We start from the raw sequence: 9,394 nt of genomic DNA, 5'->3' as shown, positions 1-9,394 counted from the left end.
ATTTGCTTTTCCAATCTTCTTTTGAATTGTTTTTGTCCCCCTTTGAAGCTCCAAAACCCCTTCTCCTTGGCTCAGGATGGCACATAAGCCTCAATTGCCTGTCTGCCAGTCTCGTATCTTTGGGGTTCCCATACATACAGAATTAAATTTGTTTTTTTCCCCTGTTAATCTGTCATATGTCAATTTAATTATTAGCCCAGCCAAAGAATCTAGAAAGGAAGAGGGAAAGTTTACACACACACACACACACACACACACACACACACACACACACACCATGAGGTTCTGAACTAGATTTTTGTGTGTGTAGCAATATATAGTGTGTTCCACTGACATACTAACTTCAGGACTCTAAATGATGTCTTTGAAGTATATAGTTTTAAACCCAAGGGCTTCAATTTATGTATGTTGGGACTGGGAAACCTTTCTTCCTCTAATACTTCCTTCCTACCTTTTCTTTTGCAACTCAGGTAACGAATATTAATTCAATCACATTCCTTAGTTCATAACACCTTATAGCACCTTATCAATCACTAACCTGTGTAAAGCCCCTCTCCTGTTTGTACATTCAATTCATTAGTTCACTTACTCATTCTTTTTTATATTAATTTTCCACTTCCCTTCCTCCTTACTTGTAAATAACCTTTATAATATGTTTAATATGTATATTTTGTTTAAAGGGGTGCTTTGAAATGTGTGTTGTTATATTGTTTGCATGTGTTTTTAATTTATATAAATCACTTTAATTTTTAATTTAAATTTTTGTTGTTGGCATCATTGCAGATGTCCTCCATTTCCCCCCTTTGCTCACTTCCACCTGGTCCCTGTCCACCCTTGGCCCTCCCGACACTGTTGTCTGTGTCCGTGGGCTAAGCATATATGTTCTTTAGCTAATCCCTTCACCTTCCTTTATCCAGTTCCCCCCATCCCCCTCACCTCTAACATTTGTCAGTCTATTCCATGTATCCATGTCTCTTCTTCTATAACATTTTCCCTGTGTCAAGCACTATTCTAAGCATCTTTACATGTGCTGACTCATTTAATCATCACAATAACATTATGCTGTAGATACTATTATTATCTCCCATAAACAGAAGAAGAAACTAAGGAACAGAGAGTTAAGTAATTTGGCCAAGGTCATATACACAGAAAGTAGAAGATCTGGAATAAAAACTTATACTTCTAGCTATTTGTATTGAATCTATACTCTTAACAACTGTGTCAAACTGCCTTATATTATGTAATATTATTCTATTTCTTTTTATAAACTTTTCAGAATTCATGCATGTTGCTATGTATACTTTTAATCCATTGTGTCTAACTGCAATGGTCAGATGGACACTTTTGTAGGTTTAGGCAATATTTTGTCTTTTAAAATTTATTTTCTTTCTTAATATTTAATTTTTATTATTCCCATCTCCCCATTCTCTTCCCTTTGGCAACCATCGACTTGTTCTCTATATCTAGAGGTCTGTTTCTGTTTTACTTATCAATTTTTATCTTACCTCTCATCTATGATTCCAAGTTGATCTTAAGTACAAACATGTGGGCTAGGAGAGAGGTGGCAGTCACTATGGTTGTAGCAAAAGGGCCCTGGGAAATATTCTAAAGGAGTGTGTCAGTTCTTCATTCAGTGATGTTCCTTAATTTTATCTAAATATGCCTAAAAACAAAGTAATGTTGAATCTACTCCAAAATAAGAAATTTCTGGTAATTTTTTAAAAATTTTTTTCTAAAAAAAATACCTCTATTAGTCTCTTAGGGCTTCCATAACAAAGCACCACAGACTAGGCACCTTAAACAACATAAATTTATTTTCTCACAACTTTGGAGGCTAGAATTCCAAGATCAAAGTTAGTACCATCTGAGGGATACAAGGGAAGGGCTTGTTTCAAGCCTGGCTCTTTGGCTTGTAGTTAGTTAGCTGTCTTCTTCCTGTATCTTCACAAGGTCTTTTCTCTGTCCATGTCTGTTTCTAAAATTCCTCTTCTTATAAGTACTCCAGTCATATTGGATTATGGCCCTTCCCAATGACTTCACCTTAATTTAATTACCTCTTTTTATTTATTTGTTTTCAATTTATTGATTTAAGAGACAAAGAAACAGGGAGAGAGAGAGAGAGAGAGAGAGAGAGAGAGAGAGAGAGAGAAACATTAATTTGTTATTCCACCCACCCATGCATTCATTGGTTGATTCCTGCATGTGCCTTGACTGGGGAACAAGGTTCAAACCCACAACCTTGGCTTATGGTAATGACACCCCTAACCAACTGAGCAACTTGGCCAGGGCTTAATTACTTCTTTAAAGATTCTGTCCTCCATATATGGTAACATTGTTAGGTGCTGGGGATTAGGACTTCAGCATAAGAATTTTTAGGGACACACATCCAGGGGACACAACATCTACGGGACATAGGTTGACCACGGATTGATTGTGTATTAAGGCTAATGCTGCTCTTACAAAAACATTATAAGAAGATTCTTTCAACAGCTATATACTAGACATCTGTTACGTGCTAAGAATTAGGATGAGAAACCATAGAGTGAGGGATTGGTGAAAAAGTAATTTTCAGATGATTAGTATGGTTAAATAGTACCATTATTATTTCGGAAGTTTTAGAATCACACTGTATCGCATTTTCAGATCAGAATGGATTTTCATTTTGTTGGACAGTTTTATTGCAGATATATTAAAAACAAGGAAAATTTTCTCTATGATGCTATATTCCTTGAACTCATGTTTTCTCTCTCCTGAATATTTTTAAACTTAAATTCCTCATATACTCTATTCACCACAATAGTCCTGAGCCATAGTCAGACTTCTTACCTTTTTCAGTCACTTACTCTTGTACTCTTCTTTTACCAGTTGCCTTGATGGCAATTGATTAATTCATAAACACCTAGATTATACTTAAGCTCTGTACCAACAGAAGCAAATTGTGTCTAGCCTCTGTAAGGTGCAAACATGCACCTTAGATCCAAAAGAGCAAAAAGTGGAAGTTAAATTCATTGCTTTGTTTAATATTATAAGGCAATGAATTTTCACAGCATTTAAATTAAAGTATGTTTCATGAGGTTAACCAGATCCATAATGAAGAAAGAAGAAGGGGTTTGTGTAAGCTGAAGGATGATTTAGAAATAAAGTGGACAAAGCAGAGTACCTAATAATTGTATATCACATAAAGAACAGCCAATCTGTTATTGGCTTAGCTGATCAGCTGAGCGGCATGTAGTTCCAAAGTTACACCAGCAAATACCTGGATTTAGAGGCCAATTCTTCCATATCCCACAGAATGGAGTCCCCATGTGTTTTATCTCACACAAATAGAATGATGTCGAAATGTTTATGAAGTCCAGATTTTTTAACTTACAAAAAAAAAAAGAAGCTCATAATAACAATGTCAAGTTAAATCCTTGAGTTTAAACCTATAAGACAGGTTATTCTCAGCAGAGCTATGTATTATCTTTTGGCTTATATTTCCTGCCAAATTATAAAGAATCCATTGTGCATGTACTGCTTCTAATTTCTCTCTCAGAAAGGAATTGCTATTTGAGCTCCTTTTGCTGACACTTAGTGTAACTACGTACCATTTGATGTTTAATAAAAGAGTAAAAATTTTTCCAATTAAGCCATATTTATATTATGACAAGATTTCAAATAAAAGAAGTATATTATCTATTTTTAAAAGAAAAATTCTTTAAATGACGCTATTAATGTGTTGTATATCTCAGAACTAGCTTGTTTTTAAACTCAACTCTTTACCAGTACATACTGCCTTTCACGCCACAAATATGCTGATTCTCTGATAGATATTATTTTTATATATATATACTTTGATTTCAAAGAACGTTATACATTAAAAATATTTCAGTTATATGAAAGGGTATTTCAAACTCTAATAAGAAAAACTGTGTTAGGCCAGAGCAGGGGAATGTTGTAATTAAAGGAGCATTTGAATTAAAATTAAGTTCTTAGTCAGACTTGTACTTTTATTGCAGTCCTTATCAGTAATACTTTATGGATATAAGACAACAATGATTTACCTTAGGGATATTAAGCACATTAACAAAATCATTTTAAATATCTGCATGTAGTGAAAATGTTAAACTACATGAAAAATATACAAGAAAGGAAGAAGTGTGTAAATATTCTCTTTCTAGCCTTTAACACTTATTTTAATATCTAGCATATTCACTCTCTAGAGTTGGTAACTCCCATTAGAATGGATTAACTTTTATGATTGTTTAAATTGATTTTCTGTTTATCAGCTCTTATTCAGCAAATGGCAAGTTTGCTGACATAGCAGTGTACCCTAGATTTATCTCCCAGATTCTATCAGTCCTTTAATTCAGTGCAGGTCTATCACTATGAAGACCTTAATGCAGCATTGTAAAACTTCTAGAAATTAAATTAGGGAATTTCTGTTGTTTGGGGGCTCTGACGGAAACAATCAGATAAGAATGAAATGCAAATTGCTTTGCTTAGTCTTTGAAGACATTTTTACATGGCTTTTACTGGTGCATACAATGTATTAGGAGTTAGAGTACTAGGCACTCTTATAGAACTTTCATACTTCTGAAGGGTATTTTTTTTTCCTTTAAGGTGTGCACTTTATTGAACTAGTCTCAAGTCAGTGTACAGGTAAGCCCTGCTTGGCTGCCTCCACACCTCAACCTGCTCCCAGGGGGACCAAAAGCCCTCATACATCTCAAGTTGGGGACAAAAAGGGGGCCACGATGGCTGGCCATTCAAAATAAAACAAAAAGAACAAGTATTAAGGTGAAGATTTAAAAATGTGGATTACATAATTTACACAAAAGCAATGCTATCATCCTCCCCATGTGGACTCGGGCGAGGATTGGCCCTTCTTAGGGAGAAGTGGGAGGCTTTGGGGCAGGCAAGGGACTTCCTGTAACAATGCATCTCTGGTATTTGGAATGACTATTAAAAAAAGATACAATCAAAGTCCTCGGCCTTATTGTAGAACTCTGGGGATGCTCGCTCCAACAGACTGCTGTCACCTTCACCGTTCCAGTTTTTAAATCCTGAGTCAAGCACCAAAACAAACAAACACAAAACAAAACAAAACAAAACAAAACAAAAAACAAAGCCATGCCAATCTCATCTCATTTTCTACACAAGTTAGGTTTTGTCAAGAAAGGGTGTAACCAACTAAGTAACAGTCCGCCTAACAACGGTTCTCAACCTGTGGGTCGCGACCCTTTCACAGGGGTCGCCTAAGACCATCAGAAAACACATATATAATTACATATTGTTTTTGTGATTAATCACTATGCTTTAATTATGTTCAATTTGTAACAATGAAATTGGGGGTCACCACAACATGAGGAACTGTATTAAAGGGTTGTGGCATTAGGAAGGTTGAGGACCACTGGGCCCGAGAAGCATTTGTGGTAGACGACGGCGGGGCCGGACTCGTCCTACTCCTGCTTGCTGATCCACATCTGCTGGAAGGTGGACACCGAGGCCAGGATGGAGCCGCCAATCCACACAGAGTACTTGCGCTCAGGGGGTGCAATGATCTTGATCTTCATCTTGCTGGGAGCCAGAGCAGTGATCTCCTGCATCCTGTCAGGGATGCCTGGGTACATGGTGGTGGACAGCACCGTGTTGGCTTACAGGTCCTTACGGATGTTGACGTCACACTTCATGATGGAGGTAAAGGTAGTTTCATGGATGCCACAGGATTCCATGCCCAGGAAGGAGGGCTGGAAGAGGGCCTTGGGGCAGCGGAAGCGCTCGTTTCCGATGGTGATCACCTGCCCATCGGGCAGCTCGTGGCTCTTCTCCAGGGAGGAGCTGGAGGCTGCGGTGGCCATCGCCTGCTCGAAGTCCAGGGCGACGTAACACCGTTTCTCCTTGATGTCGCCCACGATTTCCCGCTCTGCTGTGGTGGTGAAGCTCTAGCCACGCTCCGTGAAGATCTTCATGAGGTAGTCTGTCAGGTCCCGGCCAGCCAGGTCCAGACGCAGGATGGCGTGGGGGAGGGCGTAGCCCTCATAGATGGGCACCGTGTGGGTGACCCCGTCCCCGGAGTCCATCAGATGCCCGTGGTGCGGCCAGAGGCTACAGGGACAGCACGGCCTGGGTGGTCACGCACATGGCGGGGTGTTGAAGGTCTTGAACATGATCTGGGTCATCTTCTCACGTTTGGCCTTAGGGTTCAGAGGGGCCTCGGTGAGCAGGACAGGGTGCTCCTCGGGGGCCACACGCAGCTCGTTGTAGAAAGTGTGATGCCAGATCTCCATTTGTCCCAGTTGGTGACGATGCCGTGCTCGATGGGGTACTTCAGGGTCAGGATGCCTCTCTTGCTCTGGGCCTCATCACCCACGTAGGAGTCCTTCTGGCCCATACCCACCATCACGCCCTGGTGCCGGGGGTGCCCCACGATGGAGGGGAAGACCACCCCGGGGGCATCATCCCCCGCGAAGCTTGCTTTGCACATGCTGGAGCCCTTGCCCACCACGAGCGCAGCAATATCATCATCCATGGAGAGCAAGAGGCTGTGTGGGTCGGCGAATGTGGAAGAGCGGCGAAGTCAAGTGGCCTGCACTGGCAGTGGACGAGGTCTCAGCAGTTGAAGGGTATTTTTTTTTCAAAGGTTTACTTCTGCGTATAATTCATTATCCTATGCTTCTTAATTCAAAGCAATCAATCTCTTGTCATCTCTTTTAAAAGCCTCTTTTCAATTATAAAGCTTACCCTTTCTTTCTATCCTATAGATTATTTTCACTGCTATTCCACCATAGCCATCTTCTCAACCTTATAGTTTGATCTTGTGAAAAATAGATTTCTTACTTATATTCAAATTTTGATTCTCCCTACTTCTGTCCTCTATGTATTATAACATATCATTGAAAATTGACAGTAATAACATGATAGAGTGGAGTAAGTGTAATAAGATTTTAAAATAGCTTTACTTTTTATCCCGAGTGAAAGAGGTGCTAACTTTTCTACACCTACCCATTCTTAATGTGCTCTTTTCCAACTCTCTCAAGCCTATTCTTACTTTCAATCTCTTCCTTTGTACTGATTTCCTCCTCTCCTTGGCATATAGAAATACACAAGATTGTCCATTTTTAAAAAATCTTCCCTAAGCTAGTAATTCCATATAGCTATTATACTATTTTCCTCTTTCCTTTCATCACCAAACTTTTTAAAAGTCTAGTTCTGGATGACTTCCCACTACCTTTCACTTTCCAATCAAACACAATAAATTTTTGTCCCTACTACTTTACTGAAACTGTTAAAGTCATCATTGATTGCCTTTTTGGTTTTAAACCAATGGCCCATTGATTGCTAAATCCAGTTGCCCCTTAAGTAACTTTCCTATTTTATCTATCTTCAGCAGTTGATATGAAACCCCGTCATTCCAGAAATTCTTTCTCTATATATTTTTTCCAGGTTATCGCTTTCAATTTCATCTCTCAGTCTTCTTTGCTGATTAATTTTCTTTTAAATATTAATGTTTGCCCATATCTTCAGAAAAAAAAATCACTTCTACTGTCGTGGTAAACAACCTGCTTCCCTATTTATAATGGTCTGGCCCTCTAGCAACTTCAGTGCGAAATTATAACTAATTTGCCTACAAACGTCAGGTGGTCATAATAATCTGGTCACTCAGTGTATATATACTAGTGTATATATCTATATCTATCTATATAGATATAGACATAGATGATATAGATATAGATATATAGATATAGATATAGATATAGATATAGATATAGATATAGATATAGATATATACACCAGTATATATCTATATAGACATATATGTCTATATGACATATATCTATATATGTCTATATAGATATAGATGATATAGATATATAGATGATATAGATATATAGAGAGAGACTTATTATAGGAATTGGTTCACATGTTAATGGAGTCCAAGAAGTCCCATAATCTGCCATCTGCAAGCTGGAAAATCAAGAGAGCTGTATTATAATTTAGTCTGAGTCTGAAGGCCTGAGACCCAGGAGGTTTTATGGCCCAGGAAAAGGAAAAGATGGGTAGCTCAGCTCAAGAAGGGAAAAGAGAGGGAGAGACAGATCTTGCCCTTCCCTTCCCTTTTTAATTCCTTCCAGGCCCTGAACTAATTGGATGATGCTGGCCCACAGTGATGTGGGCAGATCTTTTTACTCAGTCTACTGAATAAAATGCTAATTTCTTCCAGAAACACCCCTAAAGCCTCACTCAGAAACATTTTACCAGCTATCTTGGGCATCTCTTTGCTCAGTTCGATTGACACATAAAATTAACCATCACACCCAGGGAATTGGTTCACTAATTGCATAAGGAAAGTGCAAACTGATAAGAAAAAAGTAAAATATAGAATCCCTTGGTTATTGTTATCTGTAAAAGCTAAAATGAAATTAGAAGAGAATGCTGAGTTGGACATTGATGCTGGATCAAGCTCAGTTTTCAATCAGCCTGACAGCCTGAGCTTCTACCTGTAGCCTCAAAGCCATCAACAAAGGGAAATATTATGCCAGGACAACAGATAGTGCCTCAAAGACTCTGGACACCAAAAAAGTAGTCCACGGGGAGTGCAGGGGCAGAGAGAGGGTACAGAAAAACAAAACAAAACAAAAAAACAACTACTGACAATAGGGAGTAGCATGTGAAGAAACTGTCTCATTTTATGGATTGGTATCATCAGCTCCCTGAAGAATCTGTACTAGAATGGATTGTAAGAGTGACTAATTTTAGAGGTTTTGGATGCTATAGACCAGCGGTTCTCAACCTGTGGGTTGCAACCCCTTTGCGGGTCGAACGACCCTTTCACAGGGGTTGGCTAAGACCATTGGAAAACATATTTTCGATGGTCTTAGGAACTGAGACACCGCTCCTCTATCCGTCTCCAGGCGTGTCCGCCCACATGCAGATACACCCACATAGGAGTACCCGGCATGATGACATCATCGCACCAACCCCATCACATACACCCCGTACACATACAGATGTATGTGACAGGGTTGGCGCCATAATGTACTTATGTGGACCAGTCACACATGTGTAGAGAGCAGCTACTGTGTAGAAAGCAGCTGCTGTGTTGAAAGCAGCAGTATTGGAGGTAAAACAACACTTCATGAATTATAATTACTGGGTAAATGTAAAATCATGTACTGTAAAATCATCAACTACTGCAAAAAAAAAAAAATCTGTACCATGGGAACTTAATCTGGATGCTGATCGGTCTTTTTATATTCAGCTGTGGTTGATGTGAATACTGCCCCCTTGTGATAGTAACAGGTATGTAAAAAAAACAACACAATGGTAAATCATGCATAGGAAACTTTAATGAACTGTATTGACTGAACTATGCCATGTATCATCTTTTGTATTATTAAAGCTATTGTTATAT

At 38.9% G+C, this 9,394-nt stretch overlaps 1 pseudogene; it reads right to left on the bottom strand.

Annotated features, from left to right (window-relative positions):
• Positions 1 to 5,412: 5,412 nt before the first annotated feature.
• Positions 5,413 to 6,533, bottom strand: LOC102240946 (annotated as a pseudogene).
• Positions 6,534 to 9,394: the final 2,861 nt, after the last annotated feature.

This window comes from Myotis brandtii, unplaced genomic scaffold (genome assembly GCF_000412655.1).
Source record: "Myotis brandtii unplaced genomic scaffold, ASM41265v1 scaffold39, whole genome shotgun sequence".
Classification (NCBI taxonomy): domain Eukaryota; kingdom Metazoa; phylum Chordata; class Mammalia; order Chiroptera; family Vespertilionidae; genus Myotis; species Myotis brandtii.
This window is presented reverse-complemented; position numbering and strand designations above follow the sequence as displayed.